The sequence below is a fragment of the Protopterus annectens genome, chromosome 13.part0 (assembly GCF_019279795.1).
Source record: "Protopterus annectens isolate FY-2018-M chromosome 13.part0, PAN1.0, whole genome shotgun sequence".
In the NCBI taxonomy this organism is placed as follows: Eukaryota; Metazoa; Chordata; order Ceratodontiformes; family Protopteridae; genus Protopterus; species Protopterus annectens.
Window position 1 is genome coordinate 967,911,592 of NC_056747.1, and position 20,000 is coordinate 967,931,591.

The 20,000-nt window shown below is 34.9% G+C and overlaps 1 protein-coding gene across 1 annotated transcript in view; it reads left to right on the top strand.

Annotated features, from left to right (window-relative positions):
• ZNF385C (zinc finger protein 385C) overlaps positions 1 to 20,000 on the top strand; it is a 1,443,898-nt gene that overhangs the window by 628,599 nt on the left and 795,299 nt on the right. The gene's annotated exons all lie outside the window — the stretch shown is intronic.

Consider the following 20,000-nt stretch of genomic DNA (forward strand, 5'->3'; position numbering starts at 1 on the left):
TTTGCCACCCAAGAAAATTATTTTCCTGTGCCCCTGTCAAGCAGAGCCACAGAATTGATCCCTGGGGTGAATTTCCTATCTCCCATCCAATCATCAAGACTTTTCTTGAAGAGTGCTAATGAGGAGCTTTGTTTGATATAGATAGGTAGTTTGTTCCAGAGTATGGGAAGTCTCTGGGACAGGAATCTATCCCTCCAGCATGTTCTGTTTATTGTGGTGACAAGGTTTAGGTCCCTAGAGCATGTAGCTCGGAGGGATTGGGATTTCTTTAAGTGTAGCATGTCCAACAGCTCTAGGTTTGACATAGATTTGTATGTTAGGCAGAGATCATCTCTGAGTAGACGATATACGACAGAGTAAAGCTGGAATATTTTGAGACGGTCTGCATAGGGCATCTCTATGAAGCTGGTAATCCTCTTTGTGAGGTATTTCTGTGGCCTTTCCAGTTGTAGATGTCTTGTGAGGTACATACTAAAAGGGGTGTTGTACTCTATAATAGGTCTAATGAGTGATTAGTAGAGGGGAACAATGACCTCTTTTTTCCTGGATGAGAAACCTTTTGTGATGAGGTGTGCCATGTAGAAGGATTTCCAGTCTACTGTGGCGATCTGATTGTGTTCCTAAGAGCAATGCTATCTCATTGTATTGAATATTTTATCTGTATCAATGTTTATTGCACTTCCTTGAATTTGCACAACATGGCTTAGTAAGATGCAGTAACTGTGGTCTTAGTAAGAGCCAGTGACTGTGGTCATTAAAGCAGCATTTGAATATTAGGAACATTGTTCTTCTAACTCAGCCAATGTACTTTCAGACATTTTGGTAAGCCTCTTCTCCCTGACACACCCACAGTAAGTGTACATCAAAGATGGGAGATTGTGAAACACTGATTGATCCTGCAGTCAGACTAATCATAGACACCTTTAAACTATTAGCAGGTAACACTTCTCAATGGTTCTCCTTGTATTTTTGCTAGGGCATGTGCGTTAAATTACATATTACACCATGCTTACCTTCCCTACACTTAGTGCAGATTGTGGTATACAGGAATGATAATGATTTAACACCTGATTTGCATACTCACAGTGTTCACAGGGCTAACTCTGCACTAAACAAAGGTAATCATGTAGCTAACACATTGTATCATAGTGGGGAGACTATTAGGATTCCATAAATACAGAATTAACAGATCAGTTATCAGAGATACAATATTGATTATTGCAGAGTGTCCAATAAAGATATAACTTTCTTCCAAGGATTATTTACCAATGGCCTGGGACAGATTCATAGTTATTTGATTTTTATTTCCATCAATGCAGTTGTCTTCAGTAAAGTGTAGAATTCTTCCAAGGTTGGGGGTGTATTTGAATTTCACCTTCTGGTTACGCATTTCCTAGATATAGCAAGTATTATCCATAACAAATACATATTTGTCTTATTCAGGTAGGGACCTTTATTTACACTTAGTGTTATCAATACTTTAGTTAAGGTAAAGGATTCATTAAATAAAGCTTGTAAAAAATGATTGATTCTGTTCCAATATGATTTAATTTTATTACATTCATAAAAAATATGAATCCAGTCTGCTTTATTTGACTTTTCACACCTCCAGCAAAAAACATTTTAGTAGTACTGATCTTTTTAATTCTATCTGGTGTTAAACATGCTCTATTTAAGTATTTCCAGTTAAATATTTTCCAGTACTGTGTGTCAGAGGTGTAATTAACTAATAGTAAGATGTTACTTTTAATTTCTTCTGTTAACTGCAATGACTGACCTTTTGTTAAGAACTGCCAGTATGATGGTTTGGGAATTGTTTTATATGTTATTAACTCTTTATATAGATTTGAAATGGAATTTTTCTTTTCACAACTATTATATATAAATTCATACAGAAAACTTATTAGATTTGGAACATCTTTAAATGAGGAATTATTAATTAATTTGCATAAATCTTGAGTGTACATTAAAATGCGTTGTAAGGTTAACCAGTCCTGTGTTGGAATTTTGTAAGCAGTTTTTATCATATGTATATCTAAAACATTTAATTTATTTACACATTGAAACCAGCATTAGAATCCATTTTGTTCCTAGGAGGTTATTGTTTCCCTATATATTTTGTGATGAACATTCTTAGTGATGGTAAATGGGGTTAAAAGGTCAAACCAAAGTTTTAGATCTATGTTTGCATTGATAAGTTTCCTAAAGGAATTGATGTAATGATTAATCAGTGTTGTTTTAAAAGGTTTTGTTATATTATATTGTATACTTATGCATACTATGGTAGGGTTTGTTTGATTTGTCTACTATTAAATTTTTTTTTAACAGATTAAATTCATTTGTTAATATAGCCATTGTTAATTCTTTCCAGTTGGCAAAATAATTTGGGTTTATCCAGTCTATTGTAGTTTTAAGCACAGATGCTTTTATATATGTTTCTATTTCTGGGAAGTTCAATCCTCCTTGTTTCCAGGGTCTAATGTGATGAGTTAGAGCTACTCTGTTCTTTTTGGGATACCATAAAAATGTTATTAAACATGAGTTTATTTCTTTAAGAATGCATCTTTCAGGAAATAACTGTATTGCTAATGCTACATATAGTATTCTTGGCAATAAGACCATTTTTAATAATTGCAATCTGTCTTCAAAAGTTATTATAATTTTGTTCCACTTTTCTATATATATTTTTATTGTTTCAATAATGTTTTTATAATTTATTATTATTGTTACGTTTATATTTTTGCATAACACTATTCCAAAATAATTTAGCGTAAGTTCTTGTTTTCCTATGATGGATTTATCTGTAACTTGTGGGTCTTTTTTCTTATTTAAAAATAGAAATTTTGATTTTGATCTATTAAAGTGTTGACCTGAAATCTTATAAAATTTTTCCATTACTTCTTCTAGCTCTCCTAATGACCCTCTGGAGTTTGATAGGGTTAATAAAATATCATCATCAAAAATCATTATTTTAGATATGTACTGGTCATAGACTTCTATTCCTTTTATTCTTGGATTATTGTGTATTATTTCTGCAAGTATTTCTATAGCCAAAGCAAATAAAATAGGAGAAAGGGGGCATCCGTGTTTAGTACCTTTCGTTATATGGATAGATTCTGAGGTGAAATGACCTAATTTAATGTAGGCTAAGTTATTAATATATATGTTTTTTTAGTAATAAGATGAAGGGAGGAAGAAATTCAAATAATGCTAAAGTTTGAAATAGATATTCCCAGTTGAGGGAATCAAAGACTTTATCTATGTCTAATCCAATTACAAGTGTTTCTCTATCTTCTTTATTCACATAATCTATAAGAGTAAGTATCCTTTTAATATTATCATGTGTGTGCCTGTTATATAAAAATCTAGTTTGATCATTATTAATTGTCTTTGAAAGTGGGATTTTCATTCTGTTAGCTAGGATTGCCATGAATATTTTGTAATCATTATTCAGTAATGGTATAGGTCTGTATGAGGCGCAAAGGTCTGATGGTTTATTCATAGGGTCATAGGTAGGTACTAGACTATCTGCCCAAGGGCATTTATAAGCCTAGCCAGAGTGTGTCAGCTTTTGCCGCCCCATTGATTAATTAATTGAGCCTTTGTCAAGAAGAGCCAGTGAAGTGATCCCAGGGGTGTATTTTCTGTTACCCATCCACTTGTCAAGGTTTCTCTTGAAGAGTGTTAGTGAGGGGCTCTGCCTAATGTAGTTAGGAATTTTGTTCCAAAGCATGGGGAGTCTCTGTGACAGGAATCTATCCCTCCAGCATGTTCTATTTATTGTTGTGGCGAGGTTTAGCTCACTAGAGAGAATGGCTCACAGTGACTTGGATTTCTTTAGGTGGAGCATGTCCATCAATTCTGAGTTGGACATGGCTTTGTAAGTCAGGCAGAGATCACCTCTGAGTAAGCAATATGCCATTGAGTACAGCTGGAGTTTTTCCAGTCGAGCTGCATAGGACTTATCTTTTAGAATTGGTGTTATGAGAGAATATTTCCATGAGGGTGGTATTTTTGCTTCTGGCTGGACTTCTAGCAAAGTTTTATGAAAAAGGGAGATTACTGTTGAAGGGAAGACTTTGTAAATGTCCGTAATTATACCATCTACCCCTGGAGTTTTGTTAGATTTACTTTCTTTTATCTTGTCAACAATTTATTTGTAGGATATAGGTTTTTATAGGTCAAGTTTTAAGTTTTTGGGAATTTTTTTTATATTGATAAGGTTTGTATCTAAGTTTATTTGGTTGGTATCTAAATCTTCTGTTTTGAAGTGTTCCATATAATGGAACTGAAATGCTTCAAGGATGTCTCCTATATCTGATACTTTTTTCCCTTTCTTTTCATGATATATACTACTAATGTTATTTGCTTTAGATTGTATTCTAATTCTTGTAGATAAGTTATGTAGATATCTGGGAAAGGTGGCTAATGAGTTTATTTTGAATTTTTCCAAGGCTAGACAAGTTTTGTGTGTTAGAATTTCATTATATTTTTTATTTAATTCCTCTATTTCTTTTTGACTTCTGGACAATTCTGATTTTGTTTTAGATTTTGTGTAAAGAGTCTGGTTTGCAAGTCTGATGATTCAGATTCCCACTCTCTAACTTTGTTTTTGTACCAGCTAAGGGTCTTACCAAATAAATATGCTTTTAATGAGTCCCAAACCATGACTCTACTGATTTCTGTTGTATTATTAATTTCAAGAAATAATTGTAGTTCTGACAACATCCAGGGTCTGAATTCTTTAATTTTCATGATATATGATGGAATTCTAGTTGAGAGGATTAAAAGTTTAAACTCTATTTGGAGCTTCATTATCAGAGAGTCATGATCTGAGAAGGGGCATGGAACTATTGAGAAGTTGAGGATTTTTGTTTGTAAATCTTAAACTACAAATAATTTGTCTATTCTGGTTTGTGTTCCAAATCTATGGTCTTTATGGGAAAATAATAAGGATTTATCATCTTTTACTTTAAAAGTGTAAATTAAATGAAATCAATCAATCCATTTTTTTAAGGATTTTGAAATAGTTGCTATGCGAAAAGACTTCTTGGTGGTTTCAGAAGCATCTAAGGTGCAATTAAAGTCTCCTCCCAGTATAAGATTTCCTTTATAATTGTTGGAAATAAAATCTAGGTGTTTTTAACAGTTCCTGCTCCAATTCCTAGGAATCAATATAGATTAGCTAAGGTCCATATTCTGTTATTAAATGTAATTATAACATATGCTAGTAGACCTTCTTTGTCTTCATATTTATAAATAACTTTTGGAGTGATTATGTTTTTCTTGCAGAGAATTGATACTCCTTTTGTCTTTGTTCTAGAGGAGGATTGAGCTAAGACTGTATAGTCCTTAGGGTTACAAATAAAGCTATCATTAGTCTTAAAATGCATTTCCTAGAGAAATACTACTTGTGCCTTATTTAGATTCAAATATTTTAGTAAGTTTGATCTTTTATTTGCATTATTTAAGCCATTAGTATTTAATGATAAGAATGTTAAATCCATTTCAAGTTATTGTTGGAAGAAACTTTTTGCTTTTTTTTTATTTTGATTATAGTAGTTATATCATATTCTCTAATAACATTGGATGTTATTTTTATGTGTGTAAACTTGGGAGTGTAATTTAATGTTCTTTCTTCTTTAAATATAAGTAGGGTAAAATTCTGGTCAGGCTTTAAAAAAGTACTTCTATAAAACATTTATTTCAAAATTATCAAATACAAGTAAATATGAATTTCCCATTAAACATGGAATGAAAGTCATTCCTAATCCAATAGATAAAGATAGATCTATTGGATTATCACTCATACCTTTAACCAACAATATCAACTGAGTTCCATATGTTAAATTATTATATGGAGAATTTTCTTAAAAGAGATATGAAATTCTATATTATTCTATTATTGTTCTATAGTATTTCATATATCAGGATGGAATGTTAGTAGTGTAAACAATTATTATATTGACTTAGAAAATATTCAATATTAAGTTACCCTTAAGTGATCCCAAACATGTCAGATATGTCATTTTGGATACATTAAATGCAATAGAGGAGAATACACTAAATAAGCCAACAACAAATAGATTATTACTAAAATAATTTGACTAAAAGGACTCTATAGGAGACAATGAGTGATTACCAATGAAATATGAATTTACTGTAGGTGTACTGTCTTCCTTTACTTTCCCACTCTTCAGCTCACCAACTTCAACTTACACTTATGAAAAGACATGGCTTATCAGTGGTATCCTGACTCTGAGTAGAGGCGCCCTACATTCTAGTGTGTGGTGCTTTTACATATTTATAGATTTACAAAGCAGAGTCTAAGAATGAACTATGATCACCCTGACAATTCCCATCCTGCATAGGGCACCTCCTGCTTCCAGAATGGGTAATCACATCAGGTCTAGAATGAATGTGAAGGTACCTATATGGTAATCAAGACTTACCTTAGATAAGTATTAATCAAATAGTATTTAGAGCATCTTAAAGAGTTCTCGGGGCAGTTAGAATACTCTTAAGCATCTCCTCCCTTGACCAAAAACAGAGATTTCCCTTCCCTTTCTTTCCCTTGTTTTAAATCAATACTAATAAAAGAAATTCAGCAAACATAGGTAAACAGAAATAACATTCAGTAGTCCGTCTTGTACATGACTCGCAGTCCATTAAACAAGTCAGTGACTAACATCACTTTAGTAAACATTGTTGTTGTTGTTGTCTTTCGGCTTTTCCCGGTTAGGGGTCGTCACAGCGGAACTCTGGTCTGCTAATGATTGGCAGTAGATTTTGACGAATGCTGAGGTGCCAGCTCGATGTTCAACCTTCAACAAAGGCACACCCATTTACGCATGTCTTTCGAACACCCACGCAACCACGGGGAGGACATGCAGACTCCACACAGAAGGCACACCCCACACTCCAGCCGAGAATTGAGTGGGAGAACCTCTTGCTATGAGGCAACAATGCTACTGCTGCACCACCGCGGATATCACTTAAAGACAAATTAGAAATAATTTCCTAGCTCTTTAAATTTTCTGATAAAGCAAAAAGTTAACAATAAGCTATTTTAACTAAAAGTATAAAGCATTTCAATTTTTCCTTGCATGTATACATTTCTACTTATATTGTAGTGTCAATAGCTGTCTTTGAAATCTGTACAATACTTCACTTCTTCAAATCATTCCTTTTTCAATTCAGGTTTTGTTTTGTCAAAATGGCAACAATATTTCAAGGGCACAATTAATATTTAGACTGATGTTTCAAATAAATAACTTGTCAGTTGCCAATTGAGTTAGTTTAGAATGTACAGTTAGTGCAAATATAGCATGTTGCAAAAATAGGTACTTACGAATTATTGCAACCAGATTTTCGCTGTTGTGACTTTTGCTTATTTCGGTAGAAACGAGGCCATGAAACAGTGTAAAGTGGCATTCAGAGTGTGTATTGCTGGGGAATAATTTCGGATTGCCTTCGGGAACAAAAACAGTGGAGAAAGCCCTCTTCCTGTTTTTTGCACACTTGCATTGTCATGCCTGCTGTCAGTGTGATGGACGAATTGCATTCACTGTGTGGAAGGAATCCTTCAGAGAAGGCAAACACAGACATAGCAGTGATGGTTTTAGTGACATTTATTTTTTTAACAATTTGTAAATACAATAATGGTTAAAAGTAAGCAAGTGTGGGTTAAACAATTTCTCAGTGTCTGTGTTTTACTTCTCTAAAGAATTTCTTCTACAGGTTCAAAATGAGACAAACGATAGTAAGATTGCTGCCATGAAAAGTGTAGCGTGCCTGTGTAATGCACGCAAAAAAAAAAAAAAAAAAAAACAGAAAGATGGTTTTCTCCACTGTCTCTGTTCCCGAAGGTAATCTGAAGTTATTCCCCAGCAAAGCACACTCTGAACACCACTTTACAGTAAATGTAAAGTTTTGGGGCACTACTACAAATTTACAAAGACAGTTTCAATTGCTTCATGTACTCCTATCTGTGGTGGTATGCGCATTTCGCAACCTTGAAAATCTGGTTGCGATAATACGTAAGTACCAAAAAATATGTATTTTTTCGTTTGCTCTAGAGACTGTCATATGCAAGTGACATATATAATGTAGCATATATAGAGCAGATAGCTTGTTAAAGTAAATTATGCTTATTAATCAGACAGTTTCATTTAAATTCACAAGTAATTTGGAAACATTTCAGTTGAGTTTCCAGGAATGTGTAGTCCAATGTGAGTAACTGAGTCCACTTTTCCTCATAAACATATGTCACAATTCATTAAACTAAGCAGAGTCTAACATCTGTCTAATAATCATTATAAAGGCAAATAATAGTAACTTCCTAGCTCTTCAAACTTTCTAATATCGCAAAATGTTGACAGTAAGCTATTTTAACTGGAAGACTAAAACATTTCAATACTTCCTTGTGAATATACATTTTTACTTTTACTGTAGTGTCAAGACCTGTCTTTGAAGTCTATGCATTACTTCACTTCTTTCAAGTCATTCATTTTACAGTTCACATTATATTTTGTCAAAATGTCAATAGCATTTCAAGGGCACATTTAATATTTAAACTGATATTTTAAATGAATAGCTAACAGTTGCCAAGTGAGTTTGTACAGAGTGGAGGTAACTGCAAAAATAACATGTTGCAAAAAGTAATATGTATCTTTTCATGTGCTCTAGAGTATGTCAGTTTCAAGTAACATATAAAATGTAACTTTTACAGTGCTGACAGCTTGTGGAATCAGCATGTTAAAATGAGTAATACTTTTTAATCAAGCAGCTACATTTCAGTGCACATGTAGTTTGGGAACATTTCAGTTGTGTTTCCAGGAATATGTAATCCTATGAGGATAAATCAAAAAATATATACAAATAGCCCTATTATGTATTTATTTTACCTTGTTTGGGTTGTTTTTCATTTTAATAACTAAACAACATTACTTTTTCTTATTATTTGTTATCTGTGAGGCTAAATGCACTTCGCAGATTCACACTTTCCTTAGAAACTGCAGCAATTGTTTACTGTTGCTATGGCAACGCAAATAGAATGTGAAGAAAGCTTCACTTCTCTTAACCAACAGTAAATTTTTCCCCTCCTTTTTTTTTTCTGTATTTGTTAATACTAAAAGGAAATAATTCAAAGGACATATGTACATGAATGGAACATTTCAGAGTTAATCACGAACATGTCCCCAATCCCAATAAGCATAACAGTGACTATCATTAATCTAATAAATATTGTAATAACAATTAAGTTCACTATTCCAATTAGTCTACCTTAAGACTAGATTATTTTAGGCTATTATTTATCTATGTATAGATCTATTCCGCGGTGGTATGGCGGTAGTGTTACCTCACAGCAAGAGGTTCTCCCGTTCGATTCTTGGCTTGGCTTGGGAGTGCCTTCTGTGTGGAGTCTGCATGTCCTCCCCGAGGTTGGGTAGCGTTCGAAAGACATGCGTGCGTAAATGGGCGTGCCTTCATTGAAGGTTGGGCGTCAAGCTGGCACTTCAGCGTTTTGTAAAAATCTACTGCCAATCATTAGCAGACCGGAGTTCCGCTGTGGCGACCCCTTACCGGGAAAATGCCGAAAGTCAAACAACAACAACATTTATCTATGTATAGATAGTGAGTTATTAAATATATACAGACTATATTAGTATAGTAAATAGGAGAGAATTTAGAAAGGGAGACAAGATGCAGTTAAAATAAATAATGAGAAAAGAGAGAAGAGAGAAAGAAAAGGGAAACTTAAGAGAAAATACACAAATACTATGTATGTTGATTTACAGTATAAATATTTTATGTGCTATATAACCCTCCTTCTGTGAAAGAAAAGTACCCTGTTTTACATACCTGAGGTAATGTGAAAACTCTCATGTGTCATCTATTTTCAAAAAATATAGATAAAGATTCCAGTAGTTAGTTACCTTTGTTTTAAAATTCCAAGCAGTAAAATTGGTCCTTTAAAGTAAAGTTAAAACAATTCATATCATAGTAGATGCTTTGAGAGATTAAGCTGTAACAGTATCAGTCTTTTGCTTCTTCTTTTTGACATCTGTCCAGAGAGACATTTGTTTCTTTTGTTCTCGTGAGACAAGGTAACATCCAGTCCATATCTTCTGGTAAAGTAATCACATTATTAGTTTTAATAAATGAAGAGGCTTCTTCTAAGTCAATAAAAGTCCTCATCTCATTGGCATACAGTATTCTTATCTTAGCTGGATATGCAAATTGTGCCTTGATGTTATTTTGTTTCAGAAACTTTATCATTGGCCACACTTTTTTCCTTTGTTCCATTATTCTAGATGAATAGTCGTTATCAAATCTTATCAGGCTCTGTTTATATTTTAGAGGTGCCTTCCTCCTAGCAGATCTTAAAATCAGTTCCTTGCCCAAGTATGAAAGAAATTTGATAATTATTGACCTAGGAGGAGAGTTTGAGTTAGTGGCAGGTTTCCCAAGAGCTCTGTGTGCCCTTTCAATGCCAAAGGAAAGTCCTTCTTTTAAATTTAAAAAGTCAGGGATCCAGCTTGATAAAAAGGAAATAATATCATCACCTTCTGTGTTTTCAGGTAATCCGAAAACCCTGATGTTATTTCTCCTCTCCCTATTTTCCAAGTCATCTACTTTATTAACCAGTCAAGTGTTTTGTTTAAGAAGCAGTTCTTTCTGTGTTTCCTTTTCCTTAAGTCTGCTTTCTAAGTCATTTAGAGAAACCTCCATTCCTGTTATCCTTGTTTGGTGTTGCTGTAACATTTCCTTCAGGGTGTCCACCTGTTTTTGACTGCTTGTTTTAAAAATTGTCCAGGTTCTCTTTAAAATCATCCATCTTCAAAGACAACTCCTGCAGCAGGGACGTCGGGAGGCATACGCACTGTACTGATTTCAGTACAACTTTTTTAGAAGGGGGGGTAGCTTTTTTGAAAAAAAAAACGTACATATTTAAAGGGTAATGGCTCCTTTAAGGAGCATACCAGCCAGTCGGAAGTGAGCTCACATCATGTCCAGCTGGCTGGCTGCAAGCAGGAAACAAACTTGGAAGGCAAGCAATGGATTGATTCGCGAGCGGGAAGCAATCGCAAATGGATTATCGGAAGGGAAACAATCGCAAATGGATTATCAGAAGGGAAACAAAGGTAGGATTTTTGTGTGTGTGTGTAAAAATGCCCCCACATAATACACCTGCTGGCTATAGGTGTTCAGGCTCAAACCCTGTACCTTTACTTCAGGGTAAGAACAGCCTAAAGTCCCTAACCACCACCATTTCTAAACTTTGTTCAGATTTTGATGTTTGTCCAGGCTTTTTGTGCTAAGGTGTGAATGGTTGTGAGCTATGGTGAGAACTGAAGTATTTCACACATTATTGATTTTGATGTTTGTCCAGGTTTTTTGTGCTAAGGTGTGAAGTGAGAAGTTCTGGGTTCAAGACATGCATGGTGATAACACAGCATTTTATTCTAGCAACTTTTCAAAATTAAACAAGCAATGTTTAAAATGTGTCCCTGTTTTTTGGGCTTTTGTCCCCCCCCCCCCAATAAATGTTGGCTTTTTCCAGATTTCTTGTGCTGCAAAGTTCAGAGATACAGCTGAGTATCAACATTTTACAAGGAGCTGAGAGCTGCAGGGGAACTTAAGTTTAGTGCTGCTTATGCAGTGTCTGCTTCAACTGTTAATAGCACAACAGGTAGTATACTTGCTTTTGATGCAGAAGGCTGTGGGTTCTTCTCCCACAGTAGGTAGATGCATTGCTGATACTGTACTGTGTTGCAAAGGGGGGTGGATGCTGTAGTCTGTTTTGGCGAAGATATCTAGTAGTAACTATGAACCTGTTATCAGTTTGCCATCCATTCCCTATTGCAATATTACTAGTGTATCATTGTTTTTAATGCAACATTTATTCCTCAAGGCCAACACGCACATTATTTGTAGATGAAACCATAAAATATAAAGTTGTTTGCTAGCAGCAGCCTCTTCATTAGTTACAGATTTCTCTAATGTGGAATTATGTAGATGGCTTTTACAAGTTCAGAGATTGTGCATATTTACTGATACTGGTGGACTGTAGAAGTTTGAGTAGACTTTTATGATCGAAGGTGTATCAAAGAGCACATGTATGTTTCATGTGCAAGGGGCCTATGATTTGAAAACAGCCCAAAGTTAATCTTTATCTGCCACTGGCAAAATGTATTTTCTTTGAATGTGGGTTTTAATGCTGTTTCAATGAATGTGAGTTTCAAGGGCAGAGAAGTTTTAATACGAAGTCTAGTTTCATTGTGAGACTGCATTGTTTTGTTTAGCTGATATTTATTGGTGTTCGTGCTGTAAAATGCAAAATAAAACTTTTTCTGGCAAATCATTTAGGAATGAAGTCACTAAATAATGACCGACGTTAAGTTTCAGACGTCATAATCTTCAGAAAAATGCATGCTAAAGCAAGACCTGATATTCTAGCAACTGCCTTAAGTTTATACAAGGTCAATTTTTAGTACTGTTCGTATGTTCCTCCAATATATTTGGCCTTGTCCAGATTTCTTGCATTAAGAGGTTGAGAGGTATGTGCAAATAAATAGCTTTATAGAATTAGGAATATCCAAACCTCTCAACTGTCCCCAGTTTTGGCTCAAAATGTTGCTCTCCCCCTAATAATCTCTCCGCAAAATAGCAATTTTGGAAGAAAACGTGGAGGGTTTACTTTACTTTTATAAATAACTGTAATGATCAGAGTTATACATTACTTTTATTTCAGAAATGCATGTAGATTCTCTAATTTTGTCAGCTGCTCTAAGTTAACTGTGCTCATATTAAAATGGTGTCCCTTCTTTGACAGGTTCCCAGCTGTATTGTCTGGCAATTTTATATTTTTGCATCACATTTTTGGTCCGTTTATCATAAAATTGCGGTTTTCTGGCAAATTAGTGGCAAATTGTTAAAGACTGAAGTTAGAAAATAATGGCAGACATTTGAGTTTCAGATTTCATACCTTTCAGAAAATTTGTACTAATGCAAGACCAACTACTATTCTATTATCTTTCTAAGTTTATAAGAGCAATATTTAAAAACATTTCCTTATTTTTGGGCTTTTGCCTCAGTTTTATTTATGAGTTTGTTGCTCTAAGAGGTTGAGAGGTGTGTGTGTGCGTGTGTGTGTGTGTGTGTGTGTGTGTGTGTGTGTGTGTGTGTGTGTGTGTGGTAGGTAGGAGGCATACCTCTCAACTGTCCAAATTTTGCAGAATGTCCAGATTTTTGCCCCATATTTTTTGTCTGTTCCTCATAAATTTTGTGATTTTCTAGAAAATCATTTGAAGGCTGAAGTTGCTAAATAATGACAGACATTTGAGTTTCAGACTTCATGTCCTTTAGAAAAATTCATATTAGCACAAATCCTGTTATTCTAGCAACTTTCTCATACTAGCACAAATCCTGTTATTCTAGCAACCTTCTAAGTTCACGAGAGCATTATTTAATATATGTCCCTGTTTATTTTAGGCTTTGTCCATATTTCTTGCACTAAGAGGTAGGTAAGGGTGTGTGTGTGAATGAAACATCCTAGTTAGGGGTAGCAGGTGGTTAGTAATTTACTCAAGCTCAAAACCTGTACCTTAGTTACAGAAAACAAAAGCATAAATTCTCTACCCCAACTACCATGCTGCATTTTTCAAAGAACTGACATTTCAGATTAATTTTCAATTCAAGGAACCGAGTTTGAGTGAATTTATATTATATTACTGAAGAGGTATTACAGCGAATGCCTCTTCATCGACACTAAAAGAGCGAACCGTGAATTACTAGAATGGCCGTAGCTTGGCTGGGGAGGGGGGTAGCAGTTTGAGAGCTGTGAGTACAAATTTGAAAATCCTAGCTACACCCCTGTCCTGCAGGGTAGTTGCCATCTGTTGTAGTTCCTTCTTTAAGGCAGCATCCTGGTGAGAATTCTTTGAGTTGCTCATTTTAACAAGTGAATATATCTCCAAGTTTTTTGGAAGGAAATTATTTGTAAACCTTCACCAAAGTTTCTAATTATGTAAATTAGTCCTTGATCTATAATATTTTTATACTTTGAAGAAAAAAAAATATTTTTCCTGTCTTATTTAACTAGTTATATGGAGCTCTAAAATACTGCTGCTTTCAGTTAGCCATTCAGGCTCCACCCAGCACTTGATTCTTATAGAAATATCTTGATGACATATTTAAATAAACTGGAAAGAAAATAAAGATTTTAATAAATAAATACTGTGGTCAAAAATATGCACAATCCACTGACTACTTGGTACTTTTTCCCCCGGAGTAAGATGTGACACCCATGCACTGGCCCAGCAATCAAGGACCCTCAATCCTCACCACTAACACCAGTGAGGGGTGTCCATATAGGGAAAGGATAATAAATACACACACAGTAAAGTACAATTTCCCTTAAGGGCACATAAAGATCACAGTCAGTCTGGGGATGGTTTCTCCGTTTCTCTCCAGGACCCCAATAAGATTCTCCACTGGCACAGCTATAGGGTCCAGATCTCAGCCTAGTGGGCAAGCTAAAACCTCCAGCACCTTATCTGTCCAACTAGTGCTTTGTGTCCCAAACCAAGTAGCTGACACACACACACTTTGAGATAAGAGTTATATACAACCACACAGACACTCCTGGGGAAGGCTGGCACAGGTTCTCCAGCTGTGCACCTTTTACCCAGACTATATGGTAGAAATCACTGCTACCACCTAGCTAATATTTATCAGCTGCTCAGAGGCCCTTAAAAGGGTGTCCAATTATTACTGTGCAATATTATTATCCAAATGATGTGTGACTGAACAGTCAAGATTTATTAGAGTGACTTGGTACAGTATCACTATATACATGCAATGTACTCTTAGAGCTTAAATTATCTCTTCACAAAACAGCCACAGTTGAAAGGTTTAAAAATATTTAATAATAAATAATAAAAACACAAGGGAGACAATACTTCTTACTACACAGTGCCAGTCAAGAGTTCAGAGATCAGAGAGAAATACTTAAAATAATACTCTAGAAAAGTTCTGACATCACAGAAAACAAACTAGTCTAATTGTATTATTATTTTCTAGCTATATCTAAAAGAAAACACAGTTCTAAATAACTTGCATATAGAGCAAATCAGTGCTGGTGATGTTGGATCTTCTCAAGACAAAATGCTCTGAGCTCTCTGATTCTCTCTCTTTAATTTGATAACACAGAGCTGCTTCACCTGACATCATTCTTCACACTTCTCAGGTGTTCCCATGTTAATAGAAACTACATTTACACTCTTTACACCTGGTCAGAAACCAGAGCAATAAAGGACATTTATACATGCAAATTCTAGCCATTAACTCTGGTCTTAAAACAATATTTAGTTATGTATTTATTTATTTATTTATTTATTTATTTTACATTTGTTTACCGGGATAGTCTGACTGGATACATGTCCATTTTCAGTGGAGGCCTGGGAAGAAAAGCTCCACATAGACAAACTTACATAGATTACACAAAAGTTAGCAAACAATTATAAAAACAAAGTGATTATATGCAATGGGTTAGTTTTGTTCCCTAGTAGGGACTCACAATTCTCATGGACAGACAATTAAAAGTAAGAGACATCAGATCGGAAGCAGAGCTTGGTGATGAAGTTATGATAATTGCAGAATATGCTTTTAGTTTATAACTTAATCAGGGTTGGTACATGGGCATAGCCAATTCACTTTGAGATACTGTTTGAGGTTTTTTTTTAAGAGACTTTTGGAGGATTGTAGGGTTATATAGTTTGGCAACGAATTCCAGGTTTTGCCAATGAAGTTGGCAAACAGGGATTCACCAGCAGAGTTATTATCTTTGTGGGTTTGGACCAGTAGTTTATCGGCTGACTGTAGGGATCTTAGGTTGCTATATGGCTTAATAATATTTTTAAGTGAGGGGGTATCCCCAGGGTGGTACAAAATTTTGTGCGCTATTAAGAGTTGATTGAATTGAATTAAGCTGGGCAGTTCTAGCCACTCTAGTTCTTTAAGGTTCTGGCAGTGGTGGGTTCTATAGGTGGAGCCAGTGGAGAATCTGGCAATATGTTTGTAGCTATGGGACAGCTTACCTAGTTCGGATTTGATGAGGTTTGAGAGTACAGGCGAGGAATATAAAAGAGTAGAGACTAGGTGTGATCGGGCGATTCCAGTCCTAGCCAGTGGGGTTAAAAATGTCTTGTTTCTATACAGTGATCCAAGCTTCTTATTGATGGTCTGTATGGTTTTTTGACCTGTAGGTCAAATTTGAGATTATTGTCTATGATAACCCCTAGCAGTTTGGTGTGATTATCTGGGGAAATAGTGGTACCATTGTTAGATGTGACAGAGAATGAAAGTGTGGTGGATCTACTAGTGGGAGAGAAGAGTAGAAGTTTAGTTTTATTGGGGTTCAGAAGTAGGCGTTGGTTGATGAGCCAGTTCTCGATAGTGTTAAATGTATTTTGGGTTAAGATTTGCAAGTCGGATGGGGAGGTGGTCAGTTGGGGCTTTTGTTGTTCTCCAGCTGGCCCAGGCTCTGTTTCTAGTTTTGATTTTAGTTTTGGTATCTTTTGTGAGCCATGGTGCTGTATTTGATCTAGTTTATTGTACGTGCTGGAGCATGGGAATCAAGGATACTTAGGAATTTAGTGTTAAAGTGATCTATGGCCTCCTCTAATGCTAGATTTTTTAGTTTTGACCAGTCAACTGCTTTTAATTCAATAAACAATAGGCAGGATGCCTCCCTCTAGACATATCGGCTCCAAATTTTGACATCAAAGACAGTCATGAAATGCTTGACTTAGCTTTCTTTCAGCAGAGTGCACAGTTGTTACATTTTTGCAGTTCAATATCCAATGTAGTCTTTTCACATTTAAGAAAACAAACCTGTGGCTTACATTAATATTTAAAAATGACAGAATTATCTACAGAATTCTATCTGGCTAGGCTGACAGCCTTCACCTATCTTCACATAAGTTTATTTGCTTTTAGAAGCCAAAGGTTTTGGACAATAAGCTAAGTCATACCTACGACATGCTAATGAGCTGTAATGATAACAAAATTTTATTTATCTGATGAAGTCTTGATTTGATTTCCTTGTAAATGACCTATGTAATGTTCTGCAGTGTTGAGCCATTGTACTGAAAATTTATTTTTTAGGAAAAATGTACTTATGTTCCATGATGGCCTGATTTAAGGCCTGATTCATTGTTAATAAAAAGGGCATTTACAAGTCATAGTATAAGCTTCTGTTTTCAAGCCTCCATTCTTTAAGATTCCACAGCACAGTGTCCTGTCCCTCCTGATGTGTGGCCAAGTTGTGTGCATGATAGTTCATGATGTGCTGTTTTTGGACAATGAATTGGCCAAAAAACATTACCAGCTGAACAGGACAACAAAAATGCATGAACCATAATTGGTTTTCTACAGAGGGGTAGCAGTCACCACAAAAGCCATCACTTAATATATTCAACTCATACATTATTCATCTCTGAGAAAAGAAGTACCCCTTTGAATGTTTTTGCCCATTGTGATTTTAGCCAGTAGTATTCTTTCAGTCACTTTGCTGTCAGATGCATGTTTTTCTCCTGTCCTTTTCTAAAACATAAATTGCAAAAAGACTAGTAGTGAAAAACCAAAACATTTGATATAACAAGCTGATTTTTAAATGTAATACAACCCAATTAAGTATATGCATTCAGATATTTCCTTTATATGGGGTTCTAACCACCCTGTAGCCCCTGAATCCTGCTACAAATATTTGCTTTGAAGACACAAAACCCTGGAGAAAGTGAAACATTAGACTCACCAATAATATTTCCTGTACAGCCCCTTCATTCCAAAAGGTTAACCAATGGAACGGTTTGAGTCTTCAGTCAGAAAGTCTTAATAATGCCCATAACTCTGTCAAAACATAATATTTTAAGCTCAGAATTTCAATATACTAGCTAAGGACTAATGCCACCTAAATTGTGGGACTGTATTACTGCACCTTGGATCGAAAGTGCGATTTGCAAAAATGACTTTGACGTGACCTTTACAACTATAACTACAAAATAGCATGTGACAGTTTGACAAAAGGATCCCCAAAATGACTACCAATAAAATATCCATAGTAAAATTCTACATAGTTAAAAAGTTATGACCATATTCAATCATCAGTTAATTAAAACATAAACAGATAAATAATGAAAAAAAAAAATTAAATCCAGGAAATGCTAATAACTCTGTCAAAATGTAACATTTTGTGCTCAAATTTTAAACATCATCTGTGGACTACCATCACTTGAATTATGACAATAGATTCATGTCACTCAGTTCCAAAATGTGATTTATGAAAACAAATGTGAAACAACATTTAGAAATGGAATTGTACAATGCCATACAACAGTTTGATGGAAGTGCCCCTAAAATGATGATTCAGGATTTTTTATCAAAATTCCATAAAGTTAGAAAGCTATAACCTGCACATTAGTAAATTATTTAAAATGGAAGCCAATAAAGCATGAACAATTCAACAAATGTTGTAACCTTGTCATCCGGTAACCTTTTGAGCTCATCTTTTCAGCGCACCATCTATGGACCACCACCGCCAGAACTATGGCACTGAATTTGTATGACTTCTACCCAAAATGTTATTTAAGAAAATGACTGTAAAACAACATTTACAGGTAGAGTTATACAATGGCACAGCAGTTTGATAGAAGGACCCTAAAATGACTACTCTGAACATTTTATAGTAAAAATTAATATAGTTAAAAAGTTATAGCTCTGCAATCAATTAATCCGACTAGACATCAGAACTATTTGAATTAAAATATACAATAAAACACATAAATATCACACATACATGACTAAACATAAAATTCAAATAAAAAAAATACTGATGAACATTTCATTAATGCAATAAGGCACTTGGGTGTGAAAGTAGAGATATTGTCACAAAACCAGGAAGACACCCCTGGATGTATATCATTGTGTGAAAATTGTCAAGAGTATTTTGCCTATCTGAGACTCACTACCTTCAGTGAAACAAGGTAGAGCTAACTTTATTATTTCCATTGGAGTTGAAAACTAATTTATTTGCATTGTAGCTTGTCTGGGATGCATGTACTCGGCTGTACATCAAGGAATCATCATAGATGCATACATATCTTAGGTGATTGCCTTCTGATTACTGAAAGTGAAACACTTTGAAGCATCCGTTCCACCTACTTCTACTAATTCCAGTATGGTTTAGCCTTCATTTGGTATCTTAGCAGTAAACATATTAGCTTGTGGGAAAAACAAACCTGTATTGAATGCTTTAAAATTCAAAGAACATTGAAAAATAGAGAGGCAAGCTGATAACATGATATTATTAGGCACAAAGTATATGCAAACCATACATGCTACTGAAGTGGCTGCACACTGCCAAAGACCTTTTTGCCTTGCTAATAGCCCTTGGTAGGGAGGCTGGGTCTGATACTACTATGCAGGTGTAACTCATAAATGAAAACATTAGTAGGAATTACCCATACAAGTTATATTATACTTACACTGCCGCATGGATGATCTGTTGCCTAAAACTACCTTATTCAATTAGATAATGTGGGCAGAGACTCAATGGAATTAAAAAAAAAACACTTGCTATGTTAAAGAAAGCATTTCTTACCAATTATGAGTGCTGTCACCTTACACAATATACACATACTATACTAAAAATTCATATTTTCCACTGAAGCCTACTAAGTTATTTAAATTATTCTGCTGATGACTCAGTCAATGGTCATGCTCTACGCTGAATAACTAGTTTGAGTGGACACTGTTAACAGGTGGCAACTTATGTAATCTGATAAAGAAATCTTAGTCTGGAACTAGAAGGCAACCTGGGCATAACAGAAAATGGAGCTATTTACTTCACTGATGCAAATCATAACACTTTTACAAAGTAGGCAAACAAATTATCTAAAATGAGTATGTATAGTGTGACAGATCTGAGAATAATT